The sequence below is a fragment of the Ictalurus punctatus genome, chromosome 24, assembly GCF_001660625.3.
Source record: "Ictalurus punctatus breed USDA103 chromosome 24, Coco_2.0, whole genome shotgun sequence".
NCBI classification, from domain to species: domain Eukaryota; kingdom Metazoa; phylum Chordata; class Actinopteri; order Siluriformes; family Ictaluridae; genus Ictalurus; species Ictalurus punctatus.
Window position 1 is genome coordinate 12,846,891 of NC_030439.2, and position 22,541 is coordinate 12,869,431.

The window sequence follows — 22,541 nt, forward strand, 5'->3', positions numbered from 1 at the left end:
GTAAAGCTTCATTAATGTAGCTAATAACTTGCAACATATTGATTAAGAAATACAGATACAACAGTCTTGAGCAGTCACCCATAGCAGTAAAGGATCCACATAAAAGTTATTTATTAATACATAACTAATGTTTTCACCATAATCATTAAATACATGCACTAATCCATAGCACAACAGGGAATAATAATGAAGCATATACATTAAGACTTTGAGTCATAGTCATTAAGAATGATAACAGTTAAGTATTATACCTTGTTACCTCATTCTGTAATTTCATAGCTTGTTGTATTAATAAAGTTAATTCATATTATGAAATGTGTGTTTCCTTGGACCACTTTTGGTAGGTACTAACCACTGCATACTGGGAACGCCCCATAAGACCTGCTATTTTGAAGATGCTCTGACCCAGTCGTTTAGCCATCACAATCTGGCCCTTGTCACTCAGATACTTACACTTGCCCATTTTTCCTGCTTCCAACACATCAACTTCAAGAACTGCCAGTTCACTTGCTGCCTAATAGATCCCACCCCTTGACAGGTTCTATTGTAACGAGATAATCAATGTTATTCACGTCAACTGTCAGTAGTTTTAATGTTATGGCTGATTGGTGTATATTCTTCAGCATTGCATTATAAAATAATTATGCAGTGCCTATGAATGTCTGAGTTGTCAGTTATCACACTTTTCAATAAATTGTGTGTACAAAAATCCAGAAATACCTAGAAAGGACACAATTTAAAATTGGCCATACTACACTCAGCAGAATGCAAAAGCCAAACTAAAGACTGCAGCTCGTAGTTTGAGAGATAAAGTAAAATGAATGTTTCACATATCCACTTATTTTCCACCACCTTATTTTACTATTCTCTATCAATCAAGAAAAACCCAGCACACAAGCTAAACCCTTGCAGTGATGTCTGTGTCCAGCAGAACTGTCTGACGCAACTGCCTGCATGTATGTGCTTTCCTGCTAAGTAAGGCGCACACTAAGTGACTGGAGATGTGTAGCTAATTGTATTTGAAACAATTGGAAACAAGCAGAGAGGTGAACTAATGGCTGCTCGACAGACCACATTACTCACTCTGACCTGCTGGCTCCAGCTCTTCTATAGAGCAGCCAGAGACCCAGGGAAGAGAAAGAGCATGCTCAGGGATGAACCTAAAGGAACTGTGTGTGTATGGGACGGGTTCCATCAAGTACATAATTTCTAAATAACCCTGTCCTCCCAGCCACACAGATTCTTTCTTCCCCAGCTGTGCAGATTCTTGCCACGTAATTCCTTCTTCTGAATAATCCAGCTTCCTTTAGGCTTCAGCATTTACATACTCATATTAATGCAGTGAAAAGTTGACAGCATATCTAAAATAACATCATATGAATGCTCTTGATGAAAAATATAAGCATGAATAAAAGCCTCAGTTGATTCTTTTAGGCTCTGTAAACATCCTCCAGCTGTCCATATTCCACCAACTCTGAGCCTGACATGCTCTGTAGCCAATCAGCAATGAGCATGAGATGTTTAATAAGGGCACTTTATGATTATCATTTTGCATTTCTGTACTTTATTTTGTTGTTATGATTTTGATTTGTTTTTTTTAGCTTTGGTGTTGCATCATTCGTTTGCTGTTGTGTTTGTGATTTCCTTTTGTATTTTGTATTTTCTGTTGCGGGCCGCCATAAGAATAAACTGATATGGACAAAACCAAGACATTCGTCATATTAAAGTCATAGCACTTTTTAAGGCAGATTATACACACTCTAGTATATTAGCATTGTGATCTTTACTGGAAGGCAAAACAAAATGTCAGTGCCCTGGTATTCAAGTGAGTTTGTTAGTTCACTTCTGATGTTCTGAGGAAAGTACGGGTTACTTTCAATTATTTCTCTTATTCATATTTAATTGTGTTTATTGCTGGTAAAGGTCACACTGGCTGTTTGTGTGAGTTTCTCAACATGAGAAGAGGAAGTCTTGCTGGTAAATCAGGGTGCCTCTTTAAAAATGTACAGACTCCACCACAGGAAGTAGTGACCTGCCCACACTAACCTATTGAACAACAAATAAATTGCCAGTCAAATCAAGGCACTCCCACTGGCATACCGGTAGGATATAATTGTCTTTACTCTTCTTCAGGATTGAAAGTAAAGCCTATAAGATTTACCAGATGAATGATTGGATGGTAAATCTATTTAGACATGCTAAGGAAATGATATTCAAAAAAGTCACAAGCTCGGGGGGAAATATTAATCATACAGACTTTAAATGAAGTTCATGTCCTGGTCTTCAAACCAAATATTTCCCTGCAATAAAAAAAAAGAGTGATCGCAGGGCCATGAGTTGAATCTAATAGGACGTTCAGGATAATCATTTGCAAACATTACATGCAAAAGATAAAGTAATTTTCACTGCAGTTTCCCAAAATTGTGATCATATTCAGAAAAAATCAATAATATCATGTTTATCATGAAGCCTGGAACACTAAGAATGCTGGGAAATATGAGCTCATTTAATTACTTAAAAATCATTAAATAAATTCGACAAAGTGTAAATCCTGGTTTATCCTAATGAAGTCTCGGTCTATCAGTTTCACAGACTAAATTTATTGATAAAATCACCACAGTACGATGAGTGCTGGATACAAATGCACTGAGAATTTGATATTAGATACCAACTTGCTTAACATGAAAATACAGACTTAAAATAATACTGCATTGTCAGAGCTTTGTGTTTTAAAATAGAATACCACAATATCTGGTTTAATATCATATATCGAATTAACAGTAGAAGAGAAGCAAGAAAAGTACTATACCATGATATCTAGCACAGAATGATGAAAATGATATAAAAATAAATAAGCAGGGTGTGTAGGGAGGAATGGTAAAATTTCCAAGAGAACATTTGTACTTGAAATGAAAGACTTCATGAAGATTATTAGAAAGAGGGTCATTTATCATAAACAATGGCAGGAACCTAAGAACCCTTACTCATTCCAAGAACATTTGAGGAACCTGTCTTTCATACGCTATAGACAGAGCTATAGACACAGCTTCAGAACATTATACCCTACTTTCACTGGTGTGTGTGTGTGTGTGTGTGTGTGTGTGTGTGTGTGTGTGTGTGTGTGTGTGTGTGTGTGCGCACGCTCTGATGTGCCTCCTTGTCTCTAAAGATTTCCTTTGTACTTTGTTTTCATCTTTTTATCTTCTGGGTGTCAAAGACTAATTTTCAAGTTTTTAATTTTGGCTTCCGCTTCCGCTTGGCCTTAGGGAAATGTTTCAGCAATCTGGCCAAATTAATGTAGGTATTATGCCGCATAAAGTAACTCGTATTGTTGATGCGTGCCAGATAGGACATGTTTGTACCACACCATCCATCAACACCAATAGGTGTGGGGAGTCTCAGAGGAGCCCTAGGTACATTATAAAATAAAATATTTAAAAAATGATATAAAATAATGAATATATATATATATATATATATATATATATATATATATATATATATATATATATATATATATATATATATATATATATAAATTTTCTCCATTTCAGAAATCTGGTTGGCCATCCGAGGGAGCAGCTAAAGAATGTGGCTGAAGAAGAGAGCATCTAAAGCACCTAAAGAGTACTCCTTAACAGACCCAACAAAGTATTTCATCAGACTGCGCCAAGAACTTGGAAAAATACTGCAGCAGAGCTGATAAACATAGAAAGAAAACTGGCCGTAGTTCACCGTCTCCAGTTTTCTAAATATAAATCAGGCTTCTGCAGTAGATCCTCTGTTGCAGTATATCCAATCACATGCATTTATGTAAATTATTTAGCTGAAGGCAGCTCAGAGACTAGTTACAGGACTCGCGACATTAGTATAGAAAAGGGAAAAAATTTCACAGACTTTCATAGATTTTTTTAAATATTATTTACCTTCTCTGGTAAATGGTGAACAAAAAACATGGCTCGTTAAAAAAATATGAAACTATGAAAACCGAATGTTTAAAGATAAATGGACAGCAAAGTATGTGTTTATTCTCCCCAAGCTAAGTTTGAAACTGACGTCTGTGATGTTAGTCAAACGTAATAATGTGACGCGTCAGTGTGAAACGAAAACAATTTAATGCTTTGAAGTAGAAAAGAAAGAATTTTATGAAAGTAGACTTTTAAGTTGAATACCTGGTATATACCATAACCATCCAAATTATTCATCACTTACATAAGCTTATTTAAAGTCATTTTACCCTCTCATCCTCTTATTTAGGGACTGATTTTACTAAGACGTGTTGTAGGCTGATTAGTATTTCAAAATTTTCCGTAGTGTGTGTGTGTGTGTGTGTGTGTGTGTGTGTGTGTGTGTGTGTGTGTGTGTGTGTGTGTGTGTGTGTGTGTGTGTGTGTGTGTGTGTGTGTGTGTGAGATTGTGAGATTGTGTGCTGCGATGGGTTGGCACCCTGTCTAGGTTGTCCCCCGCCTTGTGCCCGAAGTTTCCCAGGACAGGCCCCAGGCTCCCCACGACCTTGTGTAGGATAAGTGGCATGGAAAATCAAGGAAAATCAGAGTTATGCTTATTTTATTTATACATAAATAAAAGTCTTTTTTTAAATTCACGTTTATTTTTGGTCTTATGATTGTTCCTGATCCCCTGCTGTGTTTTCTGGTAATTGTGGCATGTCCTCCACGATTCCTCCATGAGAATAACAAATTTGTATTATTTTTAAGTTGAATTGTTTACAGAATTTTTATTTATTTATTTTTTTAATCCTGATAGGAACAGGCTAATGGTGTCCCTTAACCATTAAAAAGTCATATGAAATGGGTAATGGAAACCATTACACCAAGAAGTGTCTTAGAAGGAAACTGAATAAACTAATTTAAATCAGCCATATTGTCTCATTAATGTGCTAAACTGCCTTACTGACATTTTGCGCATTTTGAATACAAAACACAAACACTACAATGTCCTAACATTTAGCGTACTCATTTTTTTATAAGACAACTGGCTATCCTAATTAATTGGCATGACTACAGGAGGCCTAAAGATATGCAATTCTCATGCAGCAGTACATTCTGGTCATTTACACTCCATACATTCAAGTCATGAAAAAAAATCCTGTTAAGAGGGTTGAGAATGTGTGAACATATATGCGTATGTGTAAGTATTTGTGCATCCATGCATGCATTCAGTGTGCGCACAGCTGTGTAAAGAAAACAAGAAAGATGTTTGATTGACTAGAGGAGAGCAGCCAAATAGCCAAGTGTTCAGGAAGTGAACTGGTTTTGCCAGTCTGTCAGGGAAAAAAGAAGCTAAATGCTTCGGAGGGAACCAATTTTTCTAATCATAGTTAAGGCTGGGGTAAAGGAAACTGCTCCTGCATCCACACTGATGAAACAGCGTTCACAACATCAACATGACACTGTGCTCTGAGAACAGTCCCCGGCTTTTGATGTGCAGAAAGACTGAACAGGCAGCCATTACAGCTCCTCCACCCACCGTCACACTCACACAGAAACAGGACAAATTCTGATATGTGTTTTCAGAATAGCAGAGAGATTTAAATAAATAAATAAATAAATAAATAAATAAATATAGGTACTGTATCTATATTTTTTTTCATATATATGATAATGAAATGATGCTTCTCCTTCTAGTTCACTAGCTATAAAATGTCATTGCTCATTACGATACATTTTATAAGGTACAAATAGCACAATAAAATATAGCCATAGTCAGCATACACTGAATATAATTTTCAGTGTGTCATCTCACACTGGTCTCACTGAGCAGAAACATGACCAAACACCCACTGTAGCATTTCCTGCGAATTTGTAGATCTACAATAGTGTGAGTGAGTGATATAGCCATGATCATGTTTCATGGAGATTTTTTTTAAATAATATTAGACAACAACAGTAGTCACAATAGTTTTATAACAAACTAAAAACGCAACAGCAAATCAGAAAATACAGCAGCAAAACTAAAACCCCAACAACAAATTCAGAAACAAATTTAAAAAAAAATCAGTGTTTTCTGATTTGCTGTTGCACTTTTGGTTTGTTGAAAACATTACGTTTTGTGCTTACAGGCCACCGTACCTGCCCCACATACTGTACAAAGTTGTACAACACATCAATATTGTAAAATATACAAAAACATACCATATACAATACACAAAATTGATATCCAATCATATCAATAACCCAAAACCAAAAACTTTATCCAGTCCAACAACTCAAAAACCAAAACACTGGCACTGACAGAGAAGACACACATGACATGTGTACACAGTTTTATAGAAATATTTTTTTTTAATGACCACTGAAAGGCCAGCTAGACAATACATTTACATCAAACCAGTCAAACTCAAAACAACTCATTCATGTGAACTGCAGTTAAACAAACCAAAACCTCTTTGTTTTATCGCATGGTGACTCACTGTGATTTCCCTCAGTGGGTAAGCGGTCAAAATGACATAATCATGTGTGTTGCAGCCAGGTGCTTTGTAACAATTTGTTTTTTAATTCTTAGAAATGTTCTCACAATTCAGTCACTGCCAGTCTCCACCCACTAACTAGTTATAACCTATTGCACAACAACTACCAACCATAGAGAGTAAAGACCAACGAGTTTCCTCCAAAAAGTAATGTCAATAAATTGCTCATAGAGCCATCGAATGTGCTTGGAGAAGATGCTAACTGTTTAAATTACCTTATAGATTCTCACAATTTTCCTTAATCACTCTCATAATGGCAATGGTTTCCTAGTAATCCCAGTGGGGATTTGAACTCACAATCTGATGGTCTGTTGTGCTAGTTGAGAACCACTAGTTTTCATTCTTAGGACTACATAACCATTCATCAACTTTAGGGGTAATTCAACTTAAAAGTATAAACCAGTATTAAAGTAGACAGAATGTCCACTCTTTGTATCACCATAGTCACATGTGGAGCAGTTTCTACAAATTTATACTGGTGGCTTATTCATATACCATTCACCACTATGATAGGCAATGTTTACAAATAAGCTTCCAGTGCATAACTAACCTACTATTATTTTCTGCTTTTCCAAAAACCATACCTGACAATACATACACAGATAGAAGTGTAAAGTACAAGGCATTCCCACGTGCAGTTATGGCAGACATTTTGTTGCTCCATTCAATCCTTCTGGCTTTGCCAGATAGTGGAAAGCAGCATTCAGTTTCTTTTGTCGTATTCACCCAGGTAAACTCAGTGAGAACTAGTCATTTTACATCGAGGATTTTGGGCGACAGGCAAGAATGGGATTGTTTTCGCACACTATTGAATGAAGTGTGAATGCATGGTGCATACAGATGTGAATGGTGAGGCTGCACACAAGTCATTAGCTGGAGCAGCGCAGTGAAGAGGTGGACTAAATTGCTCAGTTAATGGCCTTCTAACACACTCTAAATGGACCATTATCAGAGCTTTTCAAATAGATCTCTCAACCTTACTTTTTGCATACTTAAAATATGTGCAGTGCACGGAATAATGGGATTGGTTTTGTCTTTAGAAGCTGTAACATGTTAGAAGCTTCTAAAGACTGTAACATATACTTACAACATTTCAGAAATATTTCATTTAATAGATCTTGGATATTGTAGCAACCATGAACATATAAAATAAATAAAGACTGTCACATGTGATGTACCCAACAGTAAGCGGCATACATTCATTCATTCATTCATCATGATTTGTGGTCATGATAGGTTCAGACCCTATCCCTGGAACACTGGGTGCAAAACAGGAATACAGTCCATCACAGGGCACCATACACACATTTGTGCCTCGGGACAATTTAGTGTAGTCAGTTCACCTATCAGCATGTTTTGGAAGGTTGAAGGAAACCCACATGAACATGGGAAGAACCTGGCATAGACAGGAACCCAAGCTTACTATCAAACCAGCGACTCTGGAGCTATGAGACAGCAATGCTACCCATTCAGTAAAAAAAATATTACTTTATTTTAGATTAGTGGATGATGTCACATTAATTGTCACCTGGAAGAAGATGGGTGCCCTTTTTGGTCCCTCCCAAGTCAAGGTTTCTTCCTTATGCCATCCAAAGGATCGCTCATTAGGGACAAAAAGCTTTCTGATAATTTCTACTGTGAGACGCACTATACAAGTGAACTGAAATTGTATGGAATTAAAAGATTGACACAACATTCAGCTGATAAATAAAATAAGAGTCTAAAACAGTGTTCTATTATACTGAAAACACTCTCTTCTCAAACACAGCCTCAAGCATGCTTGAGTCCTCCACATCCTGACACGCAAATAATACAAAACTCGGCTCCAAAGAACACAGAATAGAGCATAAAGGTGGCAGGAGATAAAGGAGAAAGGACGAGGAATAGAGTGAAAGGAAGAGAGAACAGAGACACTTACATTCATGCTAATTAAACTGGATTGCCTCAATTTGTGACTCAGAGAGGTAATTTATACAAGAATTAGGAATCAGCCTTGCATCAGCATAATTGTGTGTGTTTGTGGGTATGTGTGGTGATGGGGTATGCCTTTGGTTAAGCATGTGCTGTCAATTAGGGAAGAGGAAAAATCTAGTGTATGTCGGTGTGGTGTCTTTGACAGGGCTCTTCTCCATTACAATGCCATTGAACTCTATCTGTCTGTCTGACACTCTCTTCCTTTCTCTCCATATTCCCCACATTCTCTCTCAGATTGTGAATTTATATTACAGATATTAGTGAGCTGTGTCAGACATTTAACTACCCTTTATTGATCTCCAGCTTCGATCTGGCAAAAGCAGTTTTACTGGATTGTAATGGATCTGCATTTTAAAGACCGGCTGCTCTCCAACTTTGGTTTGGTCTTGGTATTTCTAGATATGTTTACAGATTTTTTGTAACTGTCATGGCAACTACAGAATCTTTCTATTCAAAGTATTAGCAAGTGATACTAGTGATGCATATGTTTGTGCGTCTTGAATTGGCTCTCTACTAATAAAATCATTTGTAGGTTGGAAGTACAATAGCTAGGACAATTACTACAGTGCCTTGAACCATTGTACACTCTGGATCAATGTGTGCAGTTACTATCATGAAATTTGTAAAACACCTGTGATAAAGTTAAAGAAATTATTAGAATTTTTTATTTTTTTTACCCTAATCTCTATCCACTGCAAGGGCGTAACCTGGCCTGGGCATTAGGGGCTGTAGCTCCAAAGATTTTTTCTTTAGCCCCCAATAATTCTCAACTTGATGCGGTTTATCACTATGTAACTGAACGTTAGTAAAAGAAGACGGCAGTGTTGTAATTTTGTATCTGTGAATGGAGTGTTGTATTTTATCTGCCGTGAATGGAGGCAAGACCAGTTAGATAGGGTTTACAGGAAAATACAGTACATGGAAATATTCCCTCTTATTGGCTGACAGGTCTCAATTCTGCCAAACACTAGCTCACACAGTTAATTTGCGTGAGGGGCAAAATTGATATATGGCGATTTTTTTTACCAGTAAATGGGCTTAAACTGAAACATTAATATCCTCAACAAATTTACAAACAAGGTGTGTAAATGTCTATATGAGTTCAAAGTTACGTGAACATGATAAGAGCAGAGCATAAGGACAGCTAACGTACTTTGCATGGCACTGTAGCAGCTAAACCCATACAATGATAGCTTAGTTGCGCCTATCCTTGGCTCGCGACAACCAAACTAGCCTAGTCTCGTGTTCATTTTATATTTTATCGGTCTGGTAGTCCTACAAACAGTGACAATACCTGAGGCAAGTTTTATGATAAATCCAATTTTTGTCCAATTTTCACATTATAAACAATTAGCCAACACATGCAAGAAAAAAACTGTATATTTAGAAGTTGTTTAGAAGATGTTTTTTGATGGAGAAGAATATGGGCTCAACCCCAGATGATTAACAGTCCAGTTAACACCTATGATTCACTGCAAATTGGGCTTATGTCTGAATAACAGACAAGAATTTCAAAACATTTATTATGAATCAGAACAGAATAGAAAGTCTAATGCTTAAAATTAATGTCCAAAAACTAAAGATAAATTAATTAATTAAAAAATTGCTTTACTTTGCCTCACCTGTAGATCATGCTAGGACTCATCTTCACAATGTGCTCATTATGGCAATCCTTCCAATACACTACATAGTCTGTGACCCTGTAGATAGTTGTACTGTATGTAATGATTCCTAAGATTTCTACTACCCCAGTAGTAATGTAATAACCCAGAGGATGGGTTCCCTTCCGAGTCTGGTTCCTTGCAAGGTTACATCATCATGACGTCTCAGGGAGTTTGTCCTCACCACTATCTCCCATGGCTTGTTCATTAGGGATCTAGATTTATTTACATCTAGATTTCTGTTGTGCTGCTTTGTGACAATGTCTATAAAAATAAAACTAAATTGATCTGAACAAGTGCAGTAAAAGACAAAAAATATATTCCTGTAAACAACTAAGATGTTTGTGCCATTATACTTTAAGATATGACAAAAGGATTCAATCAAATATTTTGTTACATTCAAGACTACATTTTCACAGCTGTATCCATCTAGTATCCACTGCATAGTACCAACTATACTGTATGTCCAGGGCAGAAACTCTTAACAGGCTTGGTGAAATGTTGACAGATTAGCTGTGAAGCCTCTTAGATGGGAAATGCATCCTGCCTCCTCCAGGAATTCCATTACCACTGGCACTATCTATGGTTTGCTCAAAGTTCTCTCAGCTGCTCTTTTTATTTCTTCTAATGGTTTGCAATGCTAAACCAGAACAGAGACAGAATGAAACTGAAGGAGACATTGTGAACAACATACCTCTTCTTATTTCCAGGAATAAATACTGAGTGATGATGAGTGTATTGCTGCTTACAGACATCTAATTTGCATGGTGGAGTGAAATTAATTGTACCCTTGGCATTTCCCAGGTGCTGCAGTGCCGTAATGCAGCTGTGTTAAAGCCGTGCATCGCTAATGCATAGTGGAAACAGTGGTAATTCTCAGCACTACTCTCGGTGTTTTATCTGCAACTATTTCTCTCCTTCTCGGAGATAATTGAAACACAAAGCAGATGGGTTTCATTCTGTCAGTCAATATTTCTCTCAGTGTGCACCCGTCTTTCTTACAAGACACGGCATATCCTGGCGTCTCTTCCATGGGCCATAGCTCTTTCATGTTGCTCCTGCAGCTTGCCTCCCTAGCATGCTCAAATTACTTTAGTCTGGAAAATATTCATTTTTAAATTAAAATTATGCGTGAATAGTGTCTATAAAATCCATCCTGAAAGACTTGTGATATTCAATGATCTTCAATTCTTGTCTATTTTCACTTTGGTTAATGCTTTCCTACATTACCTACAATGCAGTTCAACTTTCTGCTCCTAGTGTTGCCTGGTGTGGAATTTAGCCATGCTTCATTTCTACCTAAAGACAGTGATGCAGCAGCACTTTAGTCCTTTATTCTGTCCAGCTTTCTCACCTCCTCATCTACACACTCTACTCAAACCAATCAGCTTCCAAAGCTTCAACCTTCATGCTAATACCACCATCAATGCAATCATGCTTATCATCCAACTTCTGGTTGTAGATGTCATCACCTGAAAATCACTGGATGCTATTGAAGCTGACCCCACATGCACAGCCTAAAGATCAATGAGATTACTGTGAATGGTACCACATAGATGCAATAAAAATGGTTGTGGATGTTCTTCCTTGGATAGCCTTAGGACTGCAGTTGCTGCGAATAGTTTTGCACTTAAGTCTCCATCATTGAACAGTTGATAACTTCAACAAAATAGACTTTATGTTAAGATTATAATGAATTCAGAAATCACTCTGATACTTGTATTCATAAGCTGCTCATAAGTTCCTGGTTACACAATTGCTCTTTTGATTATATAGTGTACAGTTATAGAAGGGAAATTATTGAGGATGAGGATGGGTTCCCTTTTGAGTCTGGTTCCACTCAAGATTTCTTCCTCATCTCGTCTCAGGGAGTTTTTCTTTGCCACCATCACTTGCTCATTAGGGATAAATGTATAAATTTAAAACGTATAAGTAGAATTAATATATTCTGTAAAACTGTTTTGACAATGTTAAAAGTTCTTAAAAGTGCTAAATTTGTCATGTTACAAAGAAGGATATGGAAACAAGCGCAGATCTTCAAACATTTAATACACAAACAACCAACGGAACAAAGACACTAAGACAACTAGTCAGAATACTGTGGCTAAGGCTAAAACTAAACTAGGAAACAAAACATGGTACCAGGACAAAGGTGAAGCTAGACAATACGTCAGACAAGGAAGCAGTACAAACAGTGGCTATATATATATGAGTGCTCGTTAAACAGAATCATGATACAGGTGTAGGTGGTCATATGACAGTGATGTAGTATGGTGCAGTGGCTGCTGGGAAATGGAGTCCAGAGTTACCTCCTTGCTATATGACACAATTGAATTGAATTCATTCTTGTCTGGAACTTTGAGTCCAAAGCTTCGTTTCTCAACTACTTCTACATTGGATTTCTCATGAACATGATGTTGAATGTTAATGGAGAATGGTGCGTGAGAAAATGAGCTTTTGTTATTTTGTATTTAGGAGCTAACAGTGGAAGCTGATCATTATCCCTTATGTTTGAGATTATTGAAATTTGCAAATATTTCAATATTAAAACATTTGTGTGTTTCAGGGTGAAGTATTTGTCTTAAATATACCTATAAGTATTGTGTTTGCCAAGTTTCTTTGTCATTTTGGAAGTGTGTTTCTGTACAGTGACACAGTGTGGATTTTTAATATATTTTTACATTACAGTGGAGGTAAACACAGAAGATTGATGCATGACAATCATAATACACTAATAGCATTATTTTGAAATAAATAGAAATTTGCCATCTGTGAACAGAAAAGCCTAAAATCATCACCACCCATCAATAACTACTACCACTCTGCTATATGTAATGTGACACCAAATACAGCTATTGGGGGACAAAAGACCCCATAGCCTCAGATCACCATGCTAACAGAATGACAATATCTCAACGTCAATCCAGAATTCTAATAAGGCTCTTAACCCCACATGGCTCCAGGGTGAACATTAACACAGCCCTTTATTGTTCATTGCTTTAGGCAAAAGTGTCAGATAAATTACTACATGTAAATGTAAAATAATAGACAAGGAAAGAATTCCAAATCAGGAGGACAATCACTGTTAATTATTTCCACGTCCCAGTCCTGATAGCATGGTTATTAACACTATTAACAGTGCCATGTGAAATACAGAGTGGTATATTAATACCATAAATAGATCAAATATGTACTCTCCCAGCATGTCAACAAGGTTATCTGACGATTTATGGCGTTTCCTAGGCATGGAAGAGTAGCAGGTTACTTTTACTTAAATTACATACAGATTAAGTCGGTTAAAATAATTTTTGAAATTTTTACTGTGGTCTTTTCCTGGGGCCATCAACTGAGTTCATTCTGAAACTCAACCCAGATGTGTCACATCTGTTCATTAGAGGGTTGATTGGAAATCCTTAAGAATTTGTACAAATCACCTTAGTTGGAAAGCTGGCCAGGATGATGGCTAGTGATCATAGCTTTTCTTACTATTTTATTCATATAAACCCATACCAAATTACTGTTTCTGTGTACATTTTTTTCCTACTCATCTGTCAGAGTGTTTCCACAGAGGCCAACTTTGAGGAAGCACATGGAAGCAATGGAGTAAACAGAATATGATTAAATTAAAAGTTTTTAATAAAATCCCCTGGACAGCTACTAGTTACATCCCCTAGCCCTCCCCCAACTCTTTCTTAATTATTATTTTAATCAACATTATAAAGTACATGTTTATAGCTATCGTTTTTTCTGATCCTGCTGATTTTCACAATCATGTAAGTACATTTTCAATTCTCCCCACTGTTTCATAGTATGTCATCTTGCTTCATAAATTAGTTAATGATGCTTCAAGCGTTAAGTGTCCTAGATTACTGCTGTGTTTTTAACTCGATATAACATTATCTAAATTATGATGCAATACAGCGTCATGCAGCTTAATAGGGAAAAAAAGGCTTTCATTTTAAAATTGTGAAATGTATTCCTTTAGTCCAGGTGTTCAAATGGCAACATTTGGATGCCAGCGACCCCATTAACTGAACAAAAATAATAATAATAATAATAATAATAATAATAATAATAATAATAATAATAATCCACAGAGCCCTCAAAAAGACTTATTTTATGAACATAATCAAATTGTTAATAAATTAGGTTAATTATTTGAATTTGTGCAAATATAGTTATTTATTGGAGCCACAGAGCTTTTCATTCCTGAACTTCTCATTGATCTAACATATTTTTATTAAAATTGGCATTAGATTCAAGTTTATTCATAAACCTATTTGTTTTTGAGGTTTGGATTAAAGTCAAAAGTTTAGATTAAAGACCCCCTGGCTGTAATTCATAGACCCCTCTTTGAAAACAACTGTTTTAGCCAATTATATTTATGCAACTGATGTTTGTGTACATTTAATCATCAAGGAAAAATCTGTTCATTAATCTAGTTTAAAGATTTTACTGCATCATGTACAGTATCTTTCCCAGAAAAGAATCAAGATATATTCTGATATAATTTTGATTTCAAAGGTGACAAAGAGAATTAACTCCTTATATCAAAGACCTATGTATTTTAATCACATTTCATTGTACAGTATCAGTGTTGAGAACAATACTGTTGGCACCCATGAATGAAAAAGATCTCCTAAATCCCCTTAGCATAGCCATGTGAGGCAATCAAGGCATCCAGCAGAAGCCCTAGTTTTCACCAAATATGTTATACAGTATTGAGTCAATTAAGCTGTATTATTGCTGAATAGACACTAATTATGCACTCTTTTCATCGATGTGCTTCCTTGTTCACAAATGATCTTTCCCCAACCTCTTCAAACTGTTATGGAACATATGACCTAAATAAGAGATATGAAAGCCAAATAGAGGAAAAAGAAATTAAAGAAGACTTGAAGCAAAGACAAAAGGTTAATTCTTTTCAGGAGGGTTTGCAAAAATGGTGGAGTATGTAAGGGAACAAATGTTACACGTTCACCTGCTCCTTATGATGTTCATAAGTAGCAGTTAAGGAGCAGTTGAAAATGTGGGTTAAGAAGAGTAAATAAGAATATTTTGTGAGAAAATAAAAACAGCACAACAAGGATGTGGCTTATGTTGCTAATGAATGTAAACTGAACATACTGCATCAAGAAACAGATACAAATTCATAGCATATTGTCACAGCTAGCACTCTATCTATGTGTAATCATGTGTGGTTATTGCTCTAAAACCCAGTTACATTAAAAGTAGGATTTTAGATAGCTGCTGTAAAGTGACAGCACTTATCTGCATGCCTGGACATTTTAGTTCAGTAGTTTAGTTCAGCCCCTTCAGATTCTCATTAGCTTTATGGTCCACATGTCCTAATTGGCTCCTTTAACTATGCTTCATGGTCTCTGTGAACCCCTCTCATCCAGATTTGGTGTATGCACCTCATACTTGTCAGACTACAGACCAAGTCACTGTTTAAAAATACCCATTTGTTTCAGTCCTCCTATTACTGACGAAGTGAATACCCAGGCAATTTAGTAGCACAAGTCTTTCCTGGTGCAAGTCAGGGATGGAAAATATACTAATAAAGTTCATCTATGTAGAAAAAAAAAAACAAGTATCAATTATCATGCTAATTCCTCATCTGCAGGTATGTTTTTATGTTAAACAATATCGATAGCACAAGAGCTATCCGGGTGCTTGAATATGAATAAGCCAGAGGACTGCACTGTTACACTTGACTATGGAAGACATGAACTTGATCTAGTTTTAAAACACATGCTGTATGGAATGTTTTGCTAATTTTGCTAATGTTAACTGACATATTTAACTATATTTAATTTAAGTTATCTTTTTTTCTTAGCTAATGCCAGGTTAGACTAGCATCAATTCCAGTAGCTAATGTAACTGGTACATTTTGGTTATTTACCAATCACATTCAAACTCATGTTCAAAAGTAATTATCATACAGCTGTCCTCAATTAAATTATTCTGATCAACTCCAAATAAAGACCAGCTGAATCTGTAAGATTTTCTTCCTTATTTCTTTCATCTCTTTTCTTGGCTTCACCAGACTGGTGAAACCATGGTCCACAAAGAGCTTACAAAGCATGTACAGTATCTCACTTCTCGAAAGGTATTGATCAACAGAGGGGTATAAAAGAATTTCCAAAACATTAGATGTACCATGGAACACTGAAAAGGCCATCATCAACAAATAAACAAAATGGAGCACCACCGTGACATCACCAAGAACAGGACATCCCTCCAAAATTTATATACAGGACAAGACAAAATCTTACCATGGAGACTGCCAAGAGACCTACAGCAACAATAAAGGATGTGCCACACTGATAGACTCTTACCCAAAAAGACTGAGTGGTGTAATAAAAGCTAAAGGTGTTTCAACAAAGTATTAGCTTAGGGGTATACACACTTATGCAACTAGGTTATTGTAAGTTTTTTTATTACCTTTTTTCCCTGAACAGTTTCTGATTCTTTTCACTTTATTAATGGGAAAATAAGTGGGACAAGATCTGACACTTTTTATGTTAGTTTCATTCTTTTACTTCACAAAAACCTGCCATTTTATCAGGGGTGCGTAGACTTTTTATTTCCACTGTATGAAATATGTACACAGAGCAAGAAAAGATCTCATGAACAGCATACAGCAGCAGCATATTTTTTATTTAGGAGGTTAGGTGTATTGCAGTAAAAACCAGCTTTGCTTTTTCAATACTCTGGAAAAATAACGTTTAAAAAAGGAAGAGAGAAAGCGTGATTTTACATTATAGAAGAGTCTAATGAACAACAACCAGTAGTCTATAGGAGACACACCAGTGCTCATAAAAGACTTATTTTAAATCCTACAATGCTGAATTGGATTTGATTTGCTCATCATTGGAGAAGAAGAAGATTGAGACCTTGTTACAGTTTGAAAAAGAGCTATTTTAGAAGGATAGCTGTGGCACTGTGAAAGAACTTAGAAACTTCGAGCCACCAAGGACCTTTAATTGGAAAGATCCCAAACAGGCTTGCTGCGATAGTCAGTGTTCCTGGTGTTACACGGTGTTCGGCTGCACACCAATTACATTACTTGCCCACCGCGGCACCGCCCCCACTGTCGTTTTGCTTTTTTATAGTAATAAAAATCATTTAGTTCAGTTAGAGAACGGACGCTACGATTAAAAACTGAACACGTCTGTGCAATTCAGCATGAGCCGGATGAGTCCGAGTCGCAGCACAGATCAGCAGGAGTCGGACTTCATTTATCACGTGACGAGAGTGAGGCGAGCTGACTGACAAGACGATGGCGGAAGATTTGGTTTCAAAATTTCTATGTTTAATATAAGCAAGTTTGTCATTTTACAGTTTTGTAGTTATAATAATTACTAATAAATAATATTAGTAATAATAATGAACCCACCATTCAAGCAATTGCCGCACCCGAATTGCCGCTAATTTGAAAGCGAAAGTGAAATGCGCACGGCTGCACAGGCATTCATATGTGAGGGTGAAAAACAACCCCTAAGGGGCATTACCGGTGTTTTCACAGGTCGATTAACCGGTGGGAAAATTTTCTCACTGTCACATCCCTAATCCCAAATAAAGAGTAGTAATCTGTATGTTCAATCTGCCAATCATGGTGTTGCAGTGGGTAGCGTTTCTGTCACACAGCTCCACAGTCCCTCGACTGATTCTGGGATCGCATTACTTTCTATGCGGAATTTTTGAGCATGTTCTCCTTGTGTCCATGTGGTTTCCACCTTAATGATCATTTAAGGTGGTGAGAAAAAATAACTCAAAGTACAATAAACACAATAAGTATGAAAAATAAATTAGTGCCGTCATGAACGTGTGTTTCGTTCAAAGGTAAAGAAAACCTGTGGGCTGTGTTTGACAGCTGTTGTATCAGAGGTATGTCAGATTTGAAATATAAAAAGCAAGTTACTAATAATAAATCATAATTTATTCATAATTTTAATAATAAATCCTAAGATAATACAGCATCATTGCGATAAATGTGCTCATTATTACGAGTCAGTAAATGGTTTTATTTTGACAGAAAAGGTCAAATCTAGAATCCTTAAGGGTTTTTTAGTTGGCCCTCTGAGGAAACACTTAAAGGCGTCTATGGAGAATCCTTTTAGGAAACTAAAATTACCTTGATTGATTCACAAATCAAGCTCTGTTAAATCACATAAGTAAAATATTTGCACAGTCACTATCATGTTTTTCCACTTTTACATACACAGTGTATAATATATTAATTAAGTTAAACATGCAAAACCGACATTTATTTTGCGCATTGGAAAGCAAATTTCTGTAGATGAAATCAGCTTGGACTCCAGTTAGTAAATCAGTTTGGACTGTTTTTGTAACTGTTGTCAAGTTCACACATGTATTTACACACACATTTAGTAAATCAGTGGTTACTATCCATGAAGGATGTCGTCCATATTATGCTACCTATCTATTATGCTATTATGCTGTTAAGAATAATAATTAAGAAAAATAGCAGTTCAGAACATTCAGAAAGTCTGGAAAAATCTAAATTGCTAATGGTTGAGTTGTGGCCAGTTTTAATGCCATACTAAAGACTTGTTATTGCAAGTAGTCAGTGAGCCAATGCCCATCTTGAAAAGCTATAAAACACATTTTGGTCCACTGAGACCCATAATAGATCACACTTGGATCAGTTCTTCTTCAAACATTTTTTGCCAAAAATTTTAGGGCCCAATTTTTAGACCTATTTTAGACCAATTATTCCATAAAGTAATGAGGTAGAGATGATCCAAATGCATCAGTGCCAAAATGAAGTGGAATACACACACACAATTATATTCCTCACTGTTCCTTAAATAAACTGGTAGTCAGTCTGTGTCATCATGTATCACTTCACTGACAGTCTGTCATCTCTAGGTATGTCATCTCTATTATTCTACGATGATGGCACTTTCCTTATCACACAGCCACATCATTTTATTTCAGACTTGTTTTGGTGCTAAAATGAGACACAAATATGTGAAATGCTCCTGACATCAGGTAATGTAAAACAGGAGAAAAACAATCCATTTACTCTTCGGCAAAGTGCAGCAGCTGCTCTACATGCAGCTGCATACAAATCACACTGAAGCTAGCTGATCTTCTCAGTCTTGCAGCTGACGTCATACATCACGATGGTCTTTGACGTACATTGGGGAGCAGGTGAGATCCTGTCAGGCTTAGGGTGCAATACTGCTTGGATCTCACTCAGCTTAGAATACTTACAGAGACCAGAAATGATAAAGACTCATAAATCCATAAATCTTTCCCATCAGGCCTTCAGCACCATTTTAAGAGAACATTTTAGAAATAACTGTACATGGCAGGCTGATAGATAGATAGATAGATAGATAGATAGATAGATAGATAGATAGATAGATAGATAGACCTCAGTTAGAGAAAAATATCTGAAGACTGCACAGCACCACACTTCACAAGCTAATCATCACCTGAATTGCACTGATAAAATGACTGGCCTGATAAAGTAGAATAACTCACAGAACATGATGAAATACTCTGATGTGATTTAAGAGTGGTTAATGACAGAATTGTGGCAGTTAAATAGATGGTTGCTTTATATCAGTGACAACAACATAGGACTAATGTATTGTCTATTGTACATTCTGCTACACGACACTTTTTAATGCAACAACACCTATTTCTCTGATTACTGACCTGCCAATTTTCAATAACTATGAATACAATTGTAGTAGGATCCTCTAGGTCCATGCTACTAGAAGCTTTGAATTAACTGGGAACATTAACAATAAGACTATGGAATATGCTTATCATAGCACATAAAGACCAAGTGTAGTGATAATAATAACAAATTGTAATAGATATTAAAATGCGAAATACTCATAGTATTTCTCAGAAGAATTAAAACATTGTCAGTTTTGTAAAATCTGAGTGGGATTCTCTTTTAATTTAAACCTTTTTAAGTCCCAAAAAGATGTGAGATGATTTACTAATATTTTCTTTTATACCAGCATATTTATACAGGCGTATTGGCCATTACAGTAGCTGTTCAAACGCTGTGCACAAATGTAATTTTCACAAGCATAAGGCAACAGGAGGAGATGGTCAGTTGGCCTAGGGTTAGTCAGGTACCAAAAAACTGGACAAGAAGAACATTTGATTTTACCCAATTTTAACCAAGCTTTATTTATATATAATGTAGAAAGATTGTCTTCTTTTATATGCCTTTCATAAATGATCTTCTTTAAGCCTGAATTCCTTGACCCATCAACTTTCTAGACGAAACATTTCATTGCTATTTCACATTCTCTCAAATGTATTATTTTCTTAACTAAAAACACATGTAGGTTACACTATCAGGTTTGATGCTCAGTTTCAATGGGGTCGGATAATGCTACTCTAAAAGCATTATCCAGCAATGGATCAGGCTCATACAGATTAAAAGATAAAAAAAAGTAATTAGAAATCTGCTGAGGTTAATATCAGACTAATCAAGATGACAGATTTTATTAGAAGACCACCTTTTCCTCCAATATATATATATATATATATATATATATATATATATATATATATATATATATATATATACACACACACACACACACACACAGTACTGTGCAATAGTCTTAGGCATCCGATTTTGTTTAAGTACAAACTTTGTTATAGATTTTTATTCTATGACTTCTACATTTTCAAGTCAGTACAAAAACATTTTAGATTTCCTAACACTAGTTTTCCACCACAAAATTAAATGTTATAGAAAAATGTTTGTCAGTAAAGAAAGCAGCATATTACATAAGAGACCACTTTTCAGCCAAAAAAAAAATATATAATGAAGGCTGCTGTGTTTTGCTGCAAAAAAAGAAGCGAGTGCGACAGTCAAAGTCTCCAGAAGAACTGTGGTTGGCTCTGTAACATGCTCAGAAAAAACTTACAGCTCATTTCCTTATAAAACTGCACAATTAGTAGTACCTGAGACTACTACTTTTTTAAGCAAAGGGTCATCATACCAAATATTGACTTTGTTTCATTTATTACTGTTTATTGCTATTTATGTTTTTTTTTTTTAATATAGAAACTATTTTTTGAAGGCATTTTTGCCCTACAGAATTTCCTTGTATGGGACTAAGATTTTTGCACAGTACTGTATGTACAGTGCCCTCCACTAATATTGGCATCCTTGATAAATATGAAGGCTGTGAAAAATTGTTTAACCTTTTGATCTTTTGTTCAAAATATTCACAAAAATTCTCTGCTCATTCTCTGCTCAAGTGTTATGCACTGTTAACAATTGCAAACACAACACAGGTTTTTTTGTTAATATGTTTGTTAAATATATCTGTGCCACAATTACTGTCTGTGCCACCCCTATGAATTCATATGAGAAAAATCTGTTTTAGTACACCTGGGTGACTAGGAACATGAAATTGTTTAACCATGACTTCCATAAATATGAGGTAACACATAGGCTAAATTCCCTTAGTCATTCATAACAATGGGTAAGACCAAGGAATATAGCTGTGATGTGCGGCAAAAGGTTGTTGAGCTTCACAAAATGGGAAGTGGCTTTAAGAAAAAACATTGAAAATGCCCATTTCCACCATCAGGGCAATAATTAAGAAGTTCCAGTCAACTGGAAATGTTATGAATCGGACATGTGTCTATATTGTCTCAACACACTGTGAAGAGGATGGTTCGAGTGGCCAAAAAATCTCCAAGGATCACAGATGGAGAATTGCAGAAGTTAGTTGCATCTTGGGGTCAGAAATTCTCCAAAACTACAATCTGAATTCACCTACATCACCACAAGTTGTTTGGAAGGGTTTCAAGAAAAAAAGCCTCTACTCTCATCCAAAACAAACTCAAGAGTCTTCAGTTTGCCAGACACTACTGGACCTTCTAATGGGATCGGGTTTTATGGTCAGATGAAACTAACATAGAGCTTTTTGGCAATAAACACCAGAGGTCCTTTTGGCACACAGAGAGGTAGCCATATGGAAAAGTACCTCATGCGCACGGTTAAATATGGTGGTGGCTCTTTAATGTTTTGGGTCTGTTTTTCTGCCAGAAGACCTGGACATTTTGTTAGGATACATGGCATCATGGACTCTATCAAATATCAACAGATATTACATGAAAACCTGACTGCCTCTGCCAGAAAGTGTAAAATGGGCCGTGGTTGGGATCTTCCAGCAGGACAATGATCCAAAACATATATATTCCATAGTGTCACAACAACTTGCAGCAATACCCTTCCCTGCCAGCAGGGGTTGCTGTCATTTGAATACTAGCTCAGTTAGTCATTCAAATCTGTCTACACTTCCTGTTTCTAGCATATATAAACATTAGGCTGCATCCAAAATTAGATTCTAACCTCAATGACCAGTACAGGTCACAGCTGTTATGCAGTGGAAAGCA

General features: G+C 36.2%; 1 protein-coding gene across 1 annotated transcript in view; it reads right to left on the bottom strand.

The window, feature by feature from the left end:
• Positions 1-22,541, bottom strand: part of gabbr2 (gamma-aminobutyric acid (GABA) B receptor, 2) — a 199,646-nt gene that overhangs the window by 125,851 nt on the left and 51,254 nt on the right. The gene's annotated exons all lie outside the window — the stretch shown is intronic.